We start from the raw sequence: 19,188 nt of genomic DNA, 5'->3' as shown, positions 1-19,188 counted from the left end.
TTTATGTTCATTGTGTAAGCCTGTGTGCATCAATCTGTGTTGTCTTTGTTCTTAAAGTGGCCAGGCTTGACTATCAGTAGTGATTCAAACAGCACCATCTTTCCCATTGTCTAAATTGATCTAACTTAGCCAGTTAGAAGGAGAGGAGTGAAGACTTTTAACAAAGCCTTCATCCTGGGTGTATATGTTTAAGATACATGGAAATAAGATGCCTTTTCGGGAAAACATACGTAAATGTATAGACACATTAGTTGGGCCCACAATATGTTGGAATGCCCCTTTTAAGTAAAATCAAATGAGCTCGCTGTTCAAGTGATCTGTCGCTGTCTGGTAGTCAAATAAAGCCAGTGAATGTTGAGGAGGCAGACTTCTGCTAACTCTCTGTGTTCTGTGTTGCCTACATGTTGTAACCAGATTATTAACTTCTCTTGTCTTTGTTTCCCCGCGAGTCAGACAACGCGTGTTCTGAGCGAACAACTGCGCAAGCGCTCTCTTGTCTGTGTTTCCCCGCGAGTCAGACAAGGCGTGTTCTGAGCGAACAACTGCGCAAGCGCGCGTGTGTGTACGTGTGTGTGTGTGTGTGTGTGTGTGTGTGTGTGTGTGTGTGTGTGTGTGTGTGTGGGCTGGCCAGCCGATGAATGAATGGACTTCAATGCCACTCACTGACTGAGTGAGAATATAGAATGACATACTTTTGACCACGTTTGACTGCTTTGTTTATTGTCTGGTATATGACTTTTGACTGTTTTGTTATTGTCTGGTATGATTTAAGTCTGACAATGTCTTGCTTTAACTTGTATTTACTTTTCAAAGGTGATAGCTTCCAAGCTATCATATAGGGGATTTAAAGGCTTGTTGTGACTTATCTGCACTATTTTATGTTGTCTTTTGTTTGTCCCACCCGTATTCCTTTTTATCTTATTTTGTCAAAGTCTTGTGCTATTTGTCTTTCCATTTTTATTTTACCACGCCCTGTGCCTTCACTCATGAAGTAGTCTCGCATTTCCTGTTACCAAACACCCCTCCCCCTCCCCCACATCACAGTCAAATGCAAATGCTTGAATGTTCTCCAAACACCTCATGCTATTGTTGGTTCCTCATGTGAGACTTGATAAGTACCCGAAGCCAAGAATCTCAGGACCCTGAGATCACCCAATTCACTTCAATTCCGAGGAGAAGATTACTGTCCAGCTCTCCTCAGAGATACACACTCAGCCTAAACAAAAGGACTTTTGACAACCCTGTGACCACAATGGAAACCTGAACTCATCAACTGGCCATCCACGTGCTTGGTGTTTCAGCACCTGATTCAGCACGTCTTGCCATGGTAGAGACTACCCACCCAGAAAACATGGCAGAAGGACTCTGCATGTGGGCTCTGTGTGTTCACAAGATAACTACTGATGGAACTGCAAAATAGATATTCCACTGTTAATTTGTATCATCCCTATCTGTAACATATTTCGATGTGTCCTGCCCTGATTGGCTGTTGCCTGGTTATTATTGTGTGAACATATATATGCTCAATTGGGGGACTGATGGAACTGGAATTATTGTTATTATTATAGGTAAAGATGTACTGCTCTGTATCTACAACTCACTCTGATTGTGTACTAGGTCTGTCTCTCACTGAGATCCAATGCAAATGACATGTGACCCCCCCCCCCCCCCCTCTTCCTGCTAGAGGCCTTGTGTCCTGGCATTATCCCCCCATAGGTGAACCTCTGACTGTAACCCCCACCCCCCTTCTCTCACCTAAAAGGGTGTGGCCCTTCCCCTCTCCCTTTGTACTGTAACCTGAATTGTATAAATGCGATAGCATACTGCTATCAGTTTAGACTTCTCTTGAACCAACAGCGGAGAGGGGTCTCCATGCTGAAATACAAGCTCCTGAAACTGACTCTTCCTCCGGTCCATTCTTCAACTTTAGCGTGCTTTTAATATTCTATTAGGTCTGTCTTGTCATTGTGGATTGTTTGTTTTTTATGTCCACCCCTTTTTTTATAAAATAGTGCTGGCCACCTCCTACATGTTTATTCTTCTGACTACGGGACGTTTTTTTTTGTCTCGTCAGGAATGTGCATTTATGTAGACCTTAAGACTGCTGATTGTTGTCTGTTTTTTGAGAGGCTTAGCAGGTATTTTTATGAAAGATTCTGACTGCTGAACGTTGTCCTCTGCATATTTAGAGGCAAAGCAGGTTACATTCCTTTAGACGTCTGATTATTGTCCTCTGCTGATATAAAGGCTGAGCATTTCTCCTTGATATTTTGAAGAGATATTAAAACTTATATTTTTGAGCGTTTTGGGCCAAACACACATTTTGACGGAAACCCGAGGCTCAGTCCGTCATACAGATCTCCTACTCTTTACACAAAGAAGCCCAAGACCACACAAAGCACTTGAATTTGAGAGAGAGAGAGAGAGAGAGAGAGAGAGAGAGAGAGCGCAGTTATAGCACAGCTGGCAGATATTTCAGATTCTTAAATGAGCCTTCCAGAGTCCCAGCTGTGTGACTGAATCTGCCATGCAGGTGGAGGCTAATGGAAACACGCTGAGATCAAGGAGCCTGTGATCACATTGACTCGGTCAGGCCGAGGAGTTGAATGAGGACGTCCTCATCTTTGAGGCTGTTGCCCTGCATATAAGCGAGCAGAAGGGCTCTTGTTGTGGCTGGTGCTGTATGGTTTAGACATGGAGGTTTTTATTTCTTGAGAAAGGGAATCCTAGCGGGTCGGTCCGCCACAAAGAAGCGCCTGAACTACTTTGCTAACTGCCTAATATGGCAGAAGGGACACTGGGATGCAGGGTTACAGATGCAGTCAGCGATTCCAACCAAGTCACACCCATCCCTTCGGTGCTGCTGAAGCAATGTGTTGATTGGCTGGAAGTATTTATGGTTTGGTTTGCGCCACTGTGTTTGCTTCTTGTTTACAGAGCCAGGGCCGTGTACAAACACTCACTGCTTCCTGTTTACAGAGCCAGGGTTGTGTACAAACACCGGAACACTAACTGGACAGCTAAAGGACCGTGAGGAGCAATTAACTGAATTTTATAAAAAGGGAGTAGAATGACAGTTTGGTGTCTTAGTGTCCTCTAACATGACAAGCTGAGTCTTTGGGTCACACTGGTGCGGCTGAGGCCGATGCTGTATAATGAGCAACATGAATGATAACAACACCACACACCCTCCTGACAACATAAAATAACACACCCATAAACACGCACACACACACACACACACACACCCTCCTGACAACATATAATAACACACCCATAAACACGCACACATGCAGGCACACACACACACAACTCTATAGCCACCCCCCAACCTACTGTCATATATCTGCCATCCATACGGACCACAAGCACTTCCAACAAATCATCCGCTTCATCCCTTAAGGGCAGCATCTGACACATCGATATGCAGGTAGAGGAAGTTCCATCAACGCCTACTTGGCAATCTGGTTTAGCCCAATGCCTATATCATCCCCCTTACATAAAGCCTTTTCTATGTGTCAAATCTCATACTGTATCTTCTACATACTTAACCTCTACTCGCCTACTTATGGACTCACAGAAGAGTGATACACTATACTAGAAACTATAGTTCAACCCCACAAAAGCGCATTATTCACTGTACCATTTTACATAGAAACGACACACAAAAGTACAGAATTATACCTTGTACGCTTACATCCCAGGATGAAACCCAACACATTATGGAACTGCAACATGCTTCACAGTAGCTACCTGCTGACAAAGTACATCTGCACACATCTTTGCTATGGGACACCCCAGAGGCTCGGCGCCTGCATAAAGCAGTGCTTTGGCGGACACACTGATGGTGTCTCTCGAAACTCTCGCCATCCCTGCCACTCCTCCTTTCCTCTCCATCTCTATTTCCCTCTTTATTTTGCCCTCAGAAACTTTTCTGTCTCTCCCTCTCTCTCTCTCTCTCTCTCTCTCTCCCCCACTCTCGCAGGAGCCTATTAACGGAAGAGCAAGTGTGTGTGGGCTTTTGTAGGTAGCCATCGTGCGGAGTCAGCAAGGGGATCTTCCATTTCCCAGCTCAATTGAGACCTCACACATGTGGCCGCTCTCCTCAAGTGTAAGTAAGGGGCATGCCCTCATCCTCCCCTCCAGTTCTGCTACACCAACACCTGCACACACACACACACACACACTAAGCTCAGAGAGGAGAGATCTGGTCGCAGCGCGGAGACAGACATGCTAGTGAACCGGTTCGGTTCCGGGGCCTTGCAAGGTCTAAGAGCATTGCTAGAAACGTTCATTTTCTCTCGTGTTTAGTCTCCCACACACACACACACAGGGTGCAATTTGCTCTCTATCGGCTTCCCTGCTTGCTGTTAACTTTGATGGGAAGAAAGGTTTTGGGAAAGTGGAGGCCATCCCCGACGGCCAAGCGGCAGCACAGACTTCACTGCGTGAGGGGAATGCTGAAACAGATTAGAATCACATCTCACTCCGGCAGGAATATAAAAATCTCAGCTCCAGCCACGCCAAGAGTGCCACTGAGCAGGTTTCTAACTTACTCGGGGGTCGTCCATTTTTCATCCTCCCCCGTAAATGTGTCCAAAATGTAGGCCTGCTACTTTGAGGCTGAGAATCACAGCCACTTTAGATGTCTTATAGGAGCTTTGCCATCATCATAATTCCCCTGTCTTTCCATCCAGGATCATATACTTCAGGGCTATCGAGTAGCATGTCATGCTAAATGGTGTTGTCACATTCTGCAACTGTCTGTTCCTTATGTACTTTTATTTTGTAATAGTTTTTTTCTTCCTGTTAGCCATGTGCTTTCGTTGTCCTTTGTGCCTCTGTCCACGCCCCACTCTTTTACTGCCGGGTGTGTCTCAATAATCCCCATTCTCTATGTGCTCAGGAACACATGAAGGACACTATGAAACCAGACACAGATCGTGCATTCATGTCATACATTTTATCTATTTGTTAAGAAAGTCTGTACAAAGCTTCATCTCTTTTCACAGGCCCTGATAAAAGAAAACCGGAGAAAAAGAGCCATTTCTTCTCAGAATTGTTGGCTGTATAGGCTACCTATGGATTTCGTAAAGAATATATGGTTGCATCTCAGTAAAGGATGTATAAGGTCTATATATCAGGAGTCTGTATCTCAGTGAAGGATGTATAAGGTCTGTATCTCAGTAAAGGATGTATAAGGTCTGTATCTTAGTGAAGGATATATAAGGTCTGTATCTCATTGAAGGATGTATAAGGTCTGTATCTCAGTAAAGGATTTATAAGGTCTATATAACGTGTATTTGTTGGACGGGATTTCAGAATAGATCAAATATAGCCCTGGTTCTTGGAGCATCAATTTGTTTCGTTTTTTTCCCCTCTCCCTTGAAACCATGTTTGACTTAAAACCTTGACCCATCCCTCTGATGTTAATTAATATCCACTGAGTAACCGAGTTGGAGTGGGCAGTGAAGTTCTCCCACGGTTTAATAACCTAGAGGGCTCTCAGCCTGTTTTCCATTTAGGGTGACATTGAAGTCACATTGAAGTGTGCACCCTCTCTCTGGGAGCCACAGCATTGAACTGCCGTGAAACACTCCACCTGGCAAGTAACTGAGGTTGGTCACCCTCAAACACACTCACACACACATAAACACACACACATAAACACACACACATACACACACACACACACAGACACACACATACACACACACACACACACACACACACACACACACACACACACACACACACACACACACACACACACACACACACACACACACACACACACACACACACACACACACACACACACACACACACACACACACATATACACACACACACACACACAGACACACACATACACACACACATACACACAGACACACACATACACACTCTAAGGTGAGTTCCCCAATCAAAATGTCTTAATCGTCGCTGGAGTGTAATTCACCTCATGGCAAAAGGCAGCGAGAAACAGAATTATTTTTGGTACCAAAAAGACAGGCCAAGCTCATGTATATTCAGAGGAGCAGGGAAAAGGTGATGAACCTATCGGAAATATGTCACCCCATATTCAATCGTTGAACGGGCGTGGAGGGGCAAGTCTGCCAGGAGAGGACGGAGGACTGAGAGGAGCACAGGTCTGCCCCGCAGGATATACCGAAGGCGACCTTTGGGATTTGATAGAAACATTGCTGCATCATCTTTTACTGATGCCCCGCAGAGGTCAAGCAGTCGTTCGATACGGGATGTCCAGGGAGAGAGTATCGGGGAGGAATAGAAAGAGGATAATCTGGGAGAGCTTTCATCTTTTTTCTTCCCCAGCCCTGTATCATGCTGGCGGCGGGTGTCGCTCCTTGTTAAAGTGCCTCGTGTTGCTCTGCCGTTCTCTTTTTTTCCCCTGCAGATAACTATAATCACAGGATACATGCAAAGCAAAACGCTCCGCGGCTGACAGCTGCTGCCAAGTGTCATATGCCAGTTGTTTAATTCGGGAGGTGGGATCGTGGTGGTGGTGGTGGTGGTGGTGGTGGTGGGGTGGGGGGTATTTTCAAACCGAGGAGAATGTATTCATGTCGGCTCAAAAAAGCAATTTCGTAAGGTGCGGTGCAAGTTGAAAGAACTCATTAGAGCAACACATTTTAATAGCTTTCTCAGAAAGCATAACGTGCCAAAGACAATTGGCCTCTATGAAATCCATATTGTTGAGAACATTTCCTGTGAGGGTCTTGGTATGGAAACCGCCATCAATACAGAGCATTTAGCATAGAGCTGAATGACTCTGTGTTTGTCTGTGTGTGTGTGTGTGGGGGGGTGTGTGTTTGTGTTGGTTTTTTTCATGATGGCTTGACTCGATTTCCTTTAATGATCCTGTTCATTCAGCTTGCTTGACTGACACTTCACGTCTGACCAATCCCCAAGCAGCATTGGAAATACGGGATAAGACTCGAAGCGATACCTCACTCTTAGCTCCACTCCTTGTCGGCTGTTTACTGTCCCTGGGCTAATTGTCTCTTGGCGAAATGTTCTGGGGAAAGCCTGTCACTGGTGAGGCTGGGTGGGTCTGCGGCGTTCTGCACAGCGAGGCCGCCAGTGGAGCAGCCTAGCGTGGCCAAGCTTAGGGATAAAGGCCTAGGAGGGATACGCTTGGAGACAGGGGGCTTAAAGGAATAGCTTGGAATGTGGCATGGATGATGCTATGAGAGGTCGCACTACGCATATATCACTTGGTAAGAATGGAGGACAGTTGCTGGGGTGGGGTGGGTGGGTGGATCAGCACAGAACAAATCAACACTATGAAGGCACAGTCAGCACAACACCACTATGAAGGCACTGTACATTTTATTAGTCAATTAGGCCAGTGAGGGGCAGCTTTATAACATGTCAGGTCATCAGGGTCATGTCACTTCGACACACATGAAAAATGGTCTAACCTAGGACGTAGAGGCTGAAGGCCACCTGTGGCCAAATTCTCCTCTTTTCAGCTATAAAAGTCTAGCCTGGCCATTACCAGCCTGTGACTCCATTTCTTTCCGTCAGTCAGTCTGGCAAAACCCCATACATTTTCGTTTCCGAGATGGGCGGGTGCTTAGCTTGAGGTTTAAAATCATTGGAGTTCCCTTAACCAATCAGCAACGTTTGATAAGCATTCGGTCTCCCTACTCTCCATTACTAACGGGGCCATCTGGTAGATTAAACTCTTCCCAAAGCCAGTTGGGAGAAGAGCTACGACGTCCTTTCCAATCATAAAACTTACAAGACAATCCTCTTGTTCTCCTTTTAATTTTCTGATGTTCTCGAGAGTTGAGACAATGCTGGTAAACTACAAACTCCGCTGGACTACATGCACCTCGGCAAGGCGAGTTTTGCGTCACAGCTCTGAACTGTTCGCTGATTGGTGCGGTTATAGGGTGAAGCCTGGAAACGATGTTAGGCGGAACTGGGCCACACTACCTATGAGCTTGAAATCAAATCAGGCGGAAATACGTAGGCTGGTGTCACCAGGCTAATTAAAGTCCAACATGAGTCTAACCTTGCCATGAGAGGCTATCAGGTGTACAGCACAAGCACAAGCCTGTGGTGGAGGGAGACAAAAAGCCCCAGTAGGAGAAGAAAGGATAACATGACTCTTGAGTGGTTCTCTCTCTCTCTCTCTCTCGAAGCAGTGATTCAGTACAGCTACCAACTAACAGCATACGACCACAGACAAAAGACACAAAGAGAGGCCACAGTAGGCAAAAAGCTACAAGAAGTCCTTTGACAAGCAAAGTAAACTCATCACAGATCTTATTGGAGTGTAGCTTCATTTCGTAGGTTCTTATGTCGGTTAAGTTTTCATCAACATGAAGTTACATTGAGAGTTGAGAGTTATATGTTACAAAATCGGAACTCATTTGATTGTTATTATTTTGGTGTTGTTAAGAGATATACTTTGTGACAGAAATGTATACTTATGTTCCCTCCTAGAGTGGAATTATCTCTTCAGGTAACCGTAGACAAGATCAAATTATTCCTCATTTGAGTTTTTAGAATGATTCCAGTTTGTATGAAGAGAAGTTTAAAAAACCAACCGCTCCAGGAGTCGACAGTCCAAAGTAGTCAGAATCGCCGAAAGACGCAAAGGCTTAAAAAACTCTTAATGGGAAGAAAAAGTCAATGTTAACAGGCTCACAATGCCAAGATGGCACAACAAAGGGAGAGAGTAATACATCCCCAGCAATGCAGCATGAGAAGTCTCCCTTAAACTGCTGTGGGGCACGGGAGCATAATGAATCCTATTCACTGAGTACAGTCACATACAGTATTGCTGTGTATCCCATGGAGGAAGGGGGGGACCTTTCCGCTCCACCCTGTCCTTTCGCCTTTCTTAAAAGGCCTCCTTCTTGTCACTGTTAAAACAAGGAGTCTGTGTCAAAGGTCAGGCGTGTTTTAATCTCGGCAGATCCATTAATTTCCCCCGATTTGAATATTTGACAAACTTCCGCGGCGGCAGTTAATCTTGGAGCACTCAGGAAGCCCTGGCAGCTTTTACGAGCACCCGACCGTAAATCATCTAATCGTGGAAGAATCGCACCGGTGCTTGCGCCAGCGCTGCCCCCCCACCCCCCACCCGCGACCCTAAACCCCAACCCGGGGATGTCTTTGCCATTGAGGGAGGTGACGGAGGGCACGGGCGACCTATGACCCAGCGGCCGAGACTGCGGCCCATCCAATCAGAGCGGGGCCCCCCCACCACCACCAACAGTGGCAGAACGCGGTGGGCTGACGGATCGTTCTGTCGCACTGGTGCCAGGCAGGCGGTGAGGAAGGAGGCGTGGAGAGGGTGAAGGAGACGGATGAGCCCGGCTGGCAGTACTGTCAAGGAGAAGCTGTCTGTCTGTCTGTCTGTCTGTCTGTCTGTCTGTCTGTCTGCGTGCAAGCGTGCAGAGGGATGTCTTATTGGCTGTATCTCTGCAGATGTGGAGTGCTCCGGTGACAACAGTAAAATGGTGCCCACATGCTTTATTTAAGTGTGTGCATGTTCATGAAATCAAATATGTGTGTGTGTGTGTGTGTGTGTGTGTGTGTGTGTGTGTGTGTGTGTGTGTGTGTGTTTTGGATTTGTAGATTTAGGTTCAGTGATCTGTGTGCATGTCATCGAAGATGTCTTTGTGTGTGTGAGTGTGTATACACCACCATAAAAAAATGGCAGGCAAAGACATAAAAATGCTTCAGCATTACAACGGCAAAGACAGAGACTCCCTCTAGTGGGACGGGGCTGAGCCGAGTGCCTGCCAGGTGTTAAAAATACGACAAGGTGCTCTTTTGGTGCAGAGCGAGGACACATCCCATTCCCACTCTGATGACTAATGACTTTGCACTTTTTTTTCTCCCCCCAACTAAACAAAAGGCCACTTCATAAAGCACATTCATAAAGATGTCTCCATTGGCCAGATGCTAATAAGCAATTATTTTCCAGCAAATATTGGTTTATGCTTGTGTTGGTCTGTTTTGATTACTTTTCATTAGTCAGCAACATTTCCCGGAGTTATTAAGTTGTGGTGCCCTGCACGTGATCACGGTGGCATTCGCTTAATTGGACAGCGCTTTTATTTTGATATATCTTAAAACACACAGGGCCCTATCTTGCCGATCAGAAACGCAAGTAGGACGGCGCCAAGCGCAAGTAGCTGTGTGGGCGGCTCTATGGCGCAGTTACTATTTTAACGGCGGAAAAAACACACTTGCGTCCAGCGCAAGTGTCAAAAGGGTTGGTCCAAAGGAGGTTACTCAGCCATAGGTGTGGTTTGGGCGTAATATGCAATAAACCAATCGGAGCGTCATTTCACATTCCCTTTAAGAGCGAGAAGCGCATAGTCCATAGCGGCTTGTTATTTTGATGGCGGAATTACCTGGTGGAAGACCGGAGAAGTTCACAGCCGAGGAGACCGACGTGAGATTTACACCAATTTTTTGGCAAGCCATATATAATTACAAGGAAAATAAAGTATTTACCACTTGAGGAAATCATTGTGAAATCCATATCCAAGATATTTTAAAAATAAGCATACATGTAGCCTACACATTGACCCAAATGATTCAGGTTAATTGAAGCTGCGTGACATTTGATTTATTGTATGGCTTTGTAAAAAGCCGGGAGATAGATATATATGGGGATGCGAGAAACCCTCCAAAAGTAAGCAAAGTCAAGCAAGCATGTCAAGATATTGCCGTGATTGTTTCTGCAACGGGGCACCCGAAAACGTTGCCGAAAACGCTATAATGACGTCCGGAGACGTGGAACATCCAAGCTGGAAGGTAACACACGTTCTCGTGCCTTCACGGGAGGTGGATCTGCCTCGACCCAGGATCTGACGGCAGCAGAGGACATCGCCACGTCCACCCTCACGCCTGAGAGCGTGCAGGGATTTGGGGGCATGGAAATCGGCACCCAAGCCAGTGCACCAGCTGACCAAACCCAAGGTACATAAATAAAGTCCACATACACAGAGATGAGTTTACAAGATTTATAATAATACTGGCATTAAATAAATGCAACAAAGCCATACAATAAATCAAATGTCACGCAGCTTCAATTAACCTGAATCATTTGGGTCAATTGTGTACGCTAGGTGTATGCCTAGTTTTTAAATGTCTTGGATACGGATATCACAATGATTTCCTCATGTGGTAAATACTTTATTTTCCTTGTAATTATATATGGCTTGCCAAACAATTGGTGTAAATCTCTCGTGAAGACGACAGAAGTAAAGTGTAGCCTACAGGTCCTATACTGTGCGGGCAAGCACATGCGCCCTTAAAATAGCGTTCTGAAACGCGTTACAGACTTTAGACATTGCGCCTCACATTAGACCAGCTTTTTTTTGGTCAATGGCGCACGGCGCACGGCGTTGTTTTGAAAACTGCAAAATACCACTTGCGCCAGAGAAACGCCTTCTCTGTTCCGCCCCCGCCCATGTCGACGCAAGTTCATTTCGAAGCGGTCCTCTGGAGGGAAAATCGCGCTGTGCGCCGGGTGCAAGATAGGAATGATACTTGCGTCGGTGACAATGTCACTTGCGCTGGGTGCAAGATAGGGCCCACAGAGTCCCACACGGTGGAATGTTTAATTATCATGTCTTTGTGTTATTCACACAGCAGTTTATCAAGCTATAAAATAAAAGCGTTAAAAGTCAGGTTTATTATTACTTGACATTGAGCAGCATCTGCACACATCGGAAAGCGATGCCCTGAACCAGTTCCAAATTAAACTTTGGACAGGACCCAAAGATGATATCGCTCGACACTAACTGTTCACATCACACCTTGTCCTTCTCTCCCTAAAAATGTACTGTAGCCCAACGTGGATGCTGGAACCCCCCTGGGGAATCTAGTCTTGGTGGATGTGTAACTTGAAGAACCATGTCAAGGACATTGCCCATCGCGTGCCCTTCACTGTTTGCAAAACTCTCCGTGGCCATTTGTATCGATTCTGTGAGGAGAGCTTATCCTTTTCCTGGCCTCTTTTTTTAGGGTGTCAGTCTCTCTCTCTCTCTCTCTCTCTCTCTCTCTCCCCCTCTCTCTCCCCCTCTCTCTCTCTCTCTCTCTCTCTCTCTCTCTCTCTCCCCCTCTCTCTCTCTCTCTCTCTCCCCCTCTCTCTCTTTCTCAGTCTTCCTTCATTTGCTATCTCACATTCTATCTGCTGCTCTCACTGTCCCCGCCACGCACAGAAACTTATTTCCCTCTCTTTGCTCTCTTTCTTGTTTCCACTATCTCTGTTTCTCTCCATCTCAATTACCCATGTACCGTAACCTTCTCACTCTCTCAGTCACTCACTCCCACAAACACGCACACATACACACACACACACACACACACACACACACATACCCTCTCTCTCACACACACACACATCTTCTCTCACACACACACACAGGCACAAGATAATGCCAAATATCTATAGGACATCAGAAGAGACCGCAGTACGGCAAAATTAATACTGTGGTGGTAAACACATAGCATTTTTGATTTCACTAAGTATGTATACAAATATGCCAAGTATTTCACAGCCATACTACTGTAATAACATTTCACAGCCATACTACTGTAATAACATCTGGAGAATACTGGCACAAACATACACAGCTTTTTTTTATCCTCTCTCCTCTATCACCTCCTCCCTATTTATCCCTCCCCCTTCACCTCCCTCTCCCTTCTTCCCACCTGTTGCGGCGTTTCAAACCGAGTCTCCTCCAGACGTTTAATGTCGCTCCCAGTAGGTATCCACCACAATTTGGGAAGTTCACTAAAAAACCCAGACTACTCATCACTGTCAAGGGAAATTATTCAAACAAACTACATAAATACATAATCTATACTTGTTTTTCCAAAACTCCTCAATAAGTCACAGCACATACTTCTTTGATTGAGGCTTTATGCTAATGTGATCATTAATGTGGACTAATTTATGGTGATCTATGACCATATAAACCATTAGTGTCATTTTTTTGTCGAGTATTTTCTCTGGTTCATGGATCTGGTAGAGGAAAAATATAATAATGGCCTTCATACTTCTGCAAATAAAGAGAAGCGAGGGGGGGATAGAAAATGCTTCTCTGAGGAGCCCTAAACAGAGACCATGTGAGAGGTGGCATCTTGCAGAGTCATTTAGAGCCAGGAGAGTGAATGTGTTATCCTGCAGAGTCATTTAGAGCCACAAGAGTGAATGTGTTATCCTGCAGAGTCATTTAGAGCCATGAGAGTGAATGTGTTATCCTGCAGAGTCATTTAGAGCCATGAGAGTGAATGTGTTATCCTGCAGAGTCATTTAGAGCCACAAGAGTGAATGTGTTATCCTGCAGAGTCATTTAGAGCCATGAGAGTGAATGTGTTATCCTGCAGAGTCATTTAGAGCCATGAGAGTGAATGCCTTTGCCTGCAGAGGGGAAATAAGAGAAAAAATCAGATTATGAATTTGCACAACAAAGCATCTCATCTCACAGTGCTTTGCTGCCTCTCCCTTGTTCTCTTTCTCTCCCTTCCTTGCTCTACCACTCTTTCTCTCTCTCTCTTGCTCTACCACTCTTTCCCTCTCTCCTGCTCTACCACTCTTTCTCTCTCTCTTGCTCTACCACTCTCTCTCTCATTCTCTCCCTGCCTTGCTCTACCATGCCTTTGCTGAAAAAAATACAATAACATACCCAGCTACCCCCAGTCTGTTGTTCTATCTGTCACCACTAATCAGACAAAGTCACCCAGCAGATATACTGCCTACCACATAAAACACACGGTCCGCTACAATGACAACACATCCAGGGCACAGTCACAGGCTGAACCTTATTGGATCACTTATCATGGCTCATTGTTTTGGCAAATCACTGTGTAAGCCTCTGACCTAAAACACACATATGCAAGCACGTAAACAAATAGAAATATAAAACAAAGAAAACAAGCAATGGCAAAAACAGTACGTCTGGCAACTTGTTGATTCACGGCTACAGAGTCAAAGAACAAATATCCTGGTACCCAATTTGTTTAGTTGTAACTGTACCCACTATAGTGTTGGAGGGTGCTGTTGTTCACTTGTTCGCAAAAAAAAAAAACCTTCAAAACCAGTATTCTCCAGATGTTTACCACCACAGTATTCATTTTGCCGTACTGCGGTCTCTTCTGATGTCCTATAGATATTTAGCATTATCTTGTGGCTCATAACACCAATGTTGTGGGGGTGTATTATCAGGGAGTACATCTACAGCCTTTTTTAGATCGATAGATATATAGATAAAACGATATAGTAGATATAAAATGTACAAAATGAAAGGAAAGACAAAGAAAGAAAGAAAGAAAGATAGATAGACAGTTAGAGAGAGAGAGACAGATACAGAGTGAGATAAATAGATAGATAAAAGATAGATAGATAGATAGAAAGATAGATAGACAGATTAATAGATACATAGATAGACAGATAGGTAGACAGACAGATACATAGACGGATAGATAGATAGACAGACAGACACAGACAGACAGACAGACAGACAGACACACACACACATAATGCACATGGGCTGGGAGGGCTGCGAGGCCCAGGCCTTCAGTGCTGCAGCCATTAGCAGGTGCTGACGCCGTCATCTGCCATCACACAACCAAGCGGGATTCTCTCACCTACCAGTGGAGTGACGGACAGACAGGGGATGAGAGACCGCGCTGAAGGGGAAAGGTGTTTGTGTTTGTGTCTGTGTCTGTGTCTGTGTCTTTGTCTGTATGTGCGTGCGTGTGTGTGTGCGCGTGTGTGTGTGTGTGTGTGTGTGTATGTTTGTTTGTATGTTTGTGCGTGCGTTTGTGTGTGTGTGTGTGTGTGTGTGTGTGTGTGTGCTTGGCTGTGCTTTAAGTGATGTGGGCAAAGGTGATGAAGCGGTGTGAATGTATATGATGCAGAACCTTGGAGGCGTAATGTGTTCAGTGTGCATTAATATGTGTTTAGTGCAGTGTTTGTGCTCAATGACAGAAGACCAAGGTCAGCGTGTTAATGTTAACAGTTCTGCTTTTGTCACAACACATATCAAAGTGAGAAAGAGAGAGAACTGTTGGAGGTTATGGCTTGGAATATTCACCACCATGCTTCATCGTTACGTCAACTTGACTTTGACAAATGTAAAATTCAAGCCTATATGAAATTACATCACATAAGTAGACTAGCCTATTAAACTAGAATGCGTTTCGTGAACGAACTGTGAGAGTGTGCTTGCTCTGTGACAGAGAGAACAAGTGCCAATGAATTAACATGTATTTACATCTACTCAATCAGTGTAGTGGGGCCTTCTTCCAATATATTTTAGCAAGCAACCAAGCTCAACCATTATATTTTGGCTCCACTGACGTTTAGACATATGAGGGTATCTTTGTTGTTCTGTTTTTGTTTGTTTGTTTGCTTGTTTATTGTGAAAGGGTCTAGTGTGTTACATTTGGTCATAGCCTAATAGTTCCAGAGTTTCGTTATACTGACTTACTGAGCTAAGTGAATTGTTGAAATTGTTATCTTGGTAAAAGGAAACATCTCTGCAACAATATTGGAATGAATGCGGTTACATAGCCAGCTTTACTTAAAGTTTATTGTAAGATAGGCCTATATGTTATACTTAATGCAGTTCTCTCTCAACAGTGATGTCTGGCTTGTTATATGTTTTATCCATATAAGGAGGGGGCAGCTAAACTCAAAGACTCTCAGAAAATATCTAAAGTGTAGCTCACTAAACTAGAAATATATTGAAATGCCATGAGATGTAGGCCTACCACTAACCATTTCACATTTACAGACATAAACCTATAGACATGACACAAAACATCTTCCAAAGACTTTATTATCTCAGCTGCATTATTCAGTAGCACAAAGTAGTCTATTACATTCATATTTACTTCATGTAACCCTGCCATAGCGATACAACACCTTTTTGACAGCCTATATAGCCTAATTGCAAAATTAAATATATAAATAATTACTACACTGAAATAACGCAAACAAAGTGAATCTACAGTGAGCCAACGCTCGTCCACTGACAGTGTGGAAGAATGACAGCGACGTGAGCCAGGCTACATTCCAAGATTACGTTACTAGAAATGTCACTTTACATGAGCTTTGTTCATAAGCCATGCAGTCCATAAAATAGGAATACTCTGTGTACTAACAGTATAGTAAGACCGGTCATATGTTCAGAGAGCTTTCTAGCAACCAACAAGTTACAAGTAGGATAAACATATTAGCGAAATCTGCGTTGTCGACAGACCATCGTTTTGACTGGAGTTTTGATGTGCTTGTTAGCACCAAGTGGATTACCTCATCTACAATACATATGGGCTTGGACTCAAATCACTAGTAGGCCTACTTCACGATCTTCTATGGTTACCAGCAGATAAGGTAAATAATAATCGCCATATTTGCTTTAATGTTTTATAGAGTAAGAGGCTATGTGTAGGCTATTAGCGTAGCTAATCAGAAATGTTGTAGATGCCAGAGTTGGCAACTATTAGGCCGTAAGGTGAACACGGTTTTCGTTTCAGCCCGTTCCACTCACTGGCATCTACACAATCTTTAGCTTATAAAAAAGAACGAGTCGTGGTTAGTTACCAAAAAAAAGTTCGTCGCTGATTTTCCAGTCGATTGTCTGTATGGCTTTGTTTTATGCAGAACTAGAGACTTCAGAGCGTAATAAGATTTTTGTCGGGAGCCGTGCCACGGTTCGACACGTGATCATGCTACACCAATGAGAAGGCTGCATTTGTCAACAGAATGGAAAAATGGCGGCTCCCGTGTGGTTAGAAACATCGTTAAAGATAGAGGAAAACATCCGAACATCCTCAAAAGTGGGCTAAATTAATTCTAATTAGTGCTGTATAGATAGCCGCGTCCAAGAATAACAATGAGGCAAATATACGATAATGTTATTTTTATGTTAAGTCATTTACATCAAGTTTAACATACATGGGAATACCCATTACTGTGGATCTTACATGGACTGTGAACAAACACCCACCGAAGAAATTAAGGCAAAGACTGTACTTCCTACATCAGCTGAGGAAGTTCAGCACCATCAGCTGTGTGTCCTGACAGCATCACTTGGTATGGGAACTGTACAGCCTGTGACTGCAGCACCGAATCATCAGAGCATCTCTCCATATTCTGCAGGAGACCTACAAGAAAAGACCTACCTACCAGCGCCCAAGGTATTGTAAAGGATTCCTAACATCCTGACCATGGACTTTTCAAAACACTGAGGTCAGGCAAACGTCTCTGTTGCTACAAGACCAGAACAGAGAGACTGAGGAGGAGCTTCTTTCCTCAAGCATTCCTTATCCTGAACACACACAATGACTATAAAACATCAATTACACCTTTTTTCACACACTGCTCTTTAAACTCCCTCTTGCTATTTATGAAAAATATTTCTTGATCTTTCTTTCTTCACACTCGCACAGAAAAAACAGTAGTATTTTTATGTATGTGACAAATAAACCTCCATGTATCAATAAAAGGCAGTAATTGTAAATACCAATGACCATCTGTTTGTTCATTCATTCATTCATTCTTCCACAAATGAAAACAACACTAATGAACCATAAAAACACTCTTTATGAAACATGAAATATGATATATAAAACTGTACAAAACTGAATAAGAAATAACAGATTAGGGACACTCAGTCCTCACTGTTAGTGTCAGTGTCAGGACAGTTATCTTCCAGTTCCTACAGCAACGACATAGGTCAACTATGCAACACAATCCTGCAGAAAAACATCTGTCTGTCTCACAGGCACCTTTGCAACCACAGTGTATCACATGCAAAACACTGTCAGGGGCCGGATTTCTAGTCATCCAGGTGACGTGCAAGTTCCCATTCTCTATTTGCCAACCATATCCAGCAGGTGATGGAGCACTTATATTATGTTTGAGACAGGACCTCATTATTGCAGCCTGGTAGTTTGCCCTTTTGCAGTGCTGATGGAGGGCATCAGTGGTAGGGGGAATGGATAATTCTGGCAAGGCTGATGATGTCATACAGAAAGCCTTGAACCTAGCTTTATTTACATTATCAGCAGCCAACTGATCATATAAGTGGCATACATACTGGCAAAGAAATGCAAATGTTGACTGCTCCAAGTTTAAGTTAGTACCTAAACTTTTAAAAGCCTTTAGGTAGGCCTACTCATCTTTCTCACATGCAACAGAAAATGTCTTTTTTTTCTCCTTTGCCATTAAAGGCACTTGTGGAGTCACACCCAGAAAATGTTTGAATTCCGATCAAGGCTGAAAACACACTGGTTCCAAAAGCTGATGACACCTTGGTAATGTCAATGATACATGTCCTGTTGCCAGTCCCTGTGAAAACATATAAAGTGCATGGCAAATCTGTCTGCACACTTACAGCAATGACTGCCACATCTGTAGATGCCAGACAGTGTAGCGGGTTGAAACGGAAACAGGGTTCACCTTACAGCCTATATGAGGATGTGCATGTGTGTGAGTGTGAGTGTGCACACACTGGGCACCTTCACGAGGCTTCTCTCCAGTCTTCTCTTCCACACACACACACACACACACAAACAGAGTTGAAGACCTTGTAAATGTTTCCCCACATAGTATGTTTTTGCATATGAAAATGCCAGTGAAAATGCCTTTACATATTGTAAACATATAAAAGGTCAGGCACATTTATGTGGACCTTCCCTGCCATGTACTATCAGGTGACGTTTTAAAGACCCAGCTTGTTTAGAAGTTTTTCCACATTGGCATGAGTATCAACATATGCATTTGAGAAGGGCAAACTTCACACTTCAGAATTCAAGCATTTACATGGCTTTTCTTCACTGTGCAACCGCTGATGGCATTTCAGACTTGATGTCCTAGTGTAGTGTTTCTCAACAACTGGGCCGTTGCACTTATCCTTATTACTACTGTATTTTGTGCTGTGTCTTACTGATATAATGTATTTAACCCTTATTTAATGTTAATCACAATTACAAACGAGGGTCTGACAGGGCTTACCATTAGGTGTGAGTGCTCCAGATCAATGAGGAAAAGTCAGCCCCCTCGCTGGATTTCTAAAGTTGGGATGATTATTGTATTTCTGTAATGACTTCTTACAATGTTGCATGGAATTGTTTGTGTATCATCTAAGCCTATGATTTCTCATAGTTAAGATCACC

This window comes from Sprattus sprattus (assembly GCF_963457725.1).
Source record: "Sprattus sprattus genome assembly, chromosome: 1".
In the NCBI taxonomy this organism is placed as follows: domain Eukaryota; kingdom Metazoa; phylum Chordata; class Actinopteri; order Clupeiformes; family Clupeidae; genus Sprattus; species Sprattus sprattus.
This window is presented reverse-complemented; position numbering follows the sequence as displayed.